This window comes from Anopheles stephensi, unplaced genomic scaffold (assembly GCF_013141755.1).
Source record: "Anopheles stephensi strain Indian unplaced genomic scaffold, UCI_ANSTEP_V1.0 ucontig274, whole genome shotgun sequence".
Lineage (NCBI taxonomy): Eukaryota > Metazoa > Arthropoda > Insecta > Diptera > Culicidae > Anopheles > Anopheles stephensi.
The window spans coordinates 21,955-25,000 of NW_023405207.1; positions in this window are offsets into that span (position 1 = coordinate 21,955).

Below are 3,046 nucleotides of genomic sequence, written 5' to 3' on the forward strand. Positions count from 1 at the left end.
ACGTCATTTGGGGGAGTTACGCCCGGAAAAGCGTTTTCTGGGTTTTCCCAATTTTCCGACCGCACCCCCCAACGCGACCCCTCTATCGACGCAGCCTGAGACGAGGATTGCGGGGAACACCATCCCGCCCCCCTACTTCCACCTACCACCCCCCCAGAGCGGAAAAACCACGTCTGAAACGGTTTTTCCTGTTTTTCTGGAAGAAGGAGGGGGAAACGAGCCTCGAGTTCTTCTGGAAGATTGTGCACAACATCATCACACACCAAATCGCCGTTTGGTTCGAGACAATTGGAAGCCATTTGGGGGAGTTACGCTCGGAAAAGCGTGTTTTGGGTTCTCCATTATTGCGGCAGAAACCCTCACCACCAGAGGGCGTCGGAGGGAGGTATGAGCAGATTACTGCGTCCTCGGACGGTGTCCGTGGACACTACCATGATGGAGGGCGCGAAAAAACTCACCGCTGAGCCGAAAGTGTTGCTTACTCGCAGCAGCACAGCATCGAGCAGTACGACGAAGGCGACGAAGGCGACTTCCAGCAACAAGCCAGCTCCTGAGGCTCCTGAGGCGGCGCCTGTTATGGCGTCGTTGGCATCGCTGGAGAACACGCTCGCGATAATGTCCGATGAGCTTATAAGCACTCGGTTGTTGCTGCAGGCAAATCTGGATGAGCGCAAGGGGCTTCTTGACATGATCAAGGACCTTCAACGGGCGAAGGAGGAAGCTGACAGCCGGCACTGGAAGGAAGTGCAAGCACTGCGGGAGGAAATTCGCGAGATGGCTGAGCTTATCCGGAAGCTTGCAGCCAAACAAGATGCCTCTCCAGACGCGCCACTACAACCAGTTGCACAGCGCAGCCAGGCGGCCACCGGGTCGCAGCAGCAGCAGCAGGCGAAGCAGCAACAGCAGCAGGCGAAACAGCAACAGCAGCAGCAGCAGAAGCAGCGGCAGCAGCAGCAGCAGCAGCAACAACAGCAGCAGCAGAAACGGCAGACGGGTGAGCGAAGCCAGCAGCCATCCAGCGACTTCCCCACCCTTACTGCTGCAGAGGATGCGATCGGCGATAACGGTGGCTCGTGGGCGCAAGTTGTCCGGCGCCCGGCTCGTAAGCAGCCACCACAGCAGCAGAAAACAGCAGCAGCACAGCCGGCGTCCAAAAACCAGCAGCAGGCGCAGGCTCCAACAAACGTGACTAATCGGCAGCCAAAACATCGTCCCGACGCCATCGAAGTCACGCCAGGCGAGGGTCAAGCCTACTTGGAGGCCTACCGGATGATTCGCTCGGCGACAGAACTGGCCCATCTGTCTGAGGTGCTCGGAATTGGACGGCGAACATCACGCTCGCGATTGGTTATGAGCTTGCCGGAATCCGCAAACTCGTTGGAGGTGTTTAACGCAGTGAAGGCATTCTGCGATAAAACAACTCCATCACTCGGTTGCAGACTTATCACCAACAAAGTCGAGGTTCGAGTAGATCATATCGACCCTTTAGCGGCGGTGAAGGAGGTGGCGGAAGCGCTGACAGCCCTTTCGGGGGAACCCATCAGCGAGAAGGAGGTTCGCCTGATCACGATGAACGACTCGACGAAGATGGCCTGGGTTCGAGTCTCCGAGAAGGCGGCGGAGAAGCTGGCAGGACAGCACATCAAGGTGATGTACACCTCGAGTCCTGTCAGCCGCGTGCAGCAACGACAGGATTGGCTGCAACGATGCTTCCGTTGCCTGGAACTCGGCCACGTGCAGGCGAAGTGCAAGAGCGCGATCGATCGATCGGACGCCTGCATCCGATGCGGGAAGACGAGCCATCTGGCGATGGATTGCCAGGAGGAGCCGTGTTGCGCGATTTGCAAGGGCCCGCACTCGATAGGTCACCCGACCTGCCGACGTTAAAAGTCCTGCAGATCAATCTCGGGCGGAGCCGTGCAGCTCAAGATCTTATGCTGCAGACGGCGAAGGAGGTTGGCGCGCATGTTGTCATCGCCAGCGAACTGTACAGGCCTCCGCGTGACAACATCAAATGGGCGATCGACGAGCAGCAGAACGTGGCTATTGTTGCAACCGGCGAATACCCCATTCAACATCTTGGAGGAAGCGCAGCCTCGGGATTGGTGGTTGCAACAATCGGGGGCGTTGCCTTTGCCAGCTGTTACGCACCGCCCAGCATCAGCAATGCGGAGTTCGACGACTATTTGGAAGCAGTAGAAATGGCGCTCGCCGGGTATCCTGCAACGGTGCTAGCAGGCGACTTTAATGCGTGGAACGAGGAATGGGGCAGCGCTCGCACAACATCGCGAGGCGAGAATCTGATGGGAACGGTCAACCATCTCGGGCTGCTGACGCTGAACCTTGGAAGCGAGCCAACGTTCACCGGCAACGGAGTCGCACGTGAAAGCGTGATCGACGTGAGCTTTGCCTCGCCAAGCGTCGCAGTTCCGGGTGAATGGAGTATCGTCAACAAATACTCTGGCAGTGACCACAGGTACATCGCATTCAGCGTAGCCATTCCAAGTAGGCGAACAAGCCAGAGTGGACGACATCAGCAGCATCAACACCAGCTACAGAGACGAGGAGGGCTGCACAACACCAGCGGCCTAGCAAGGCACGCCGGAGTGAGGTGGAAGACGGCACAGTTCGATCGCGAGTGCTTTGAGATAGCGCTCTCAAACAGCCGCTTCAGCCTCGCATCAACTCCGGACGAACTGCTCGTCGGCTTAACTGCTGCTTGTGACGGGGTCATGCAGCGAGTCACCGGGCCAACCTTTCGTGTCTCGCCGAAGATGTACTGGTGGACGCCTGAGATCGAGCGGTTGCGGGAGTGCTGCGCAGTCGCTGAGGGACAACGCCATCGGGCTACCACTCCTGAAGATCGAGCCGTCGCATCTTCCGATCTTCTTCGGCAACGCGGGCTGCTTGCGCAGGAAATCCTCCACAGCAAGGAACGATGCATGCAGGAGCTGATCGATAGCGTGGAGGATGATGTGTTCGGGATGGGGTACAAGGTGGTGATGGCCAAACTGCGCAGTCGCACACCACCTGAGACTGATCGCGC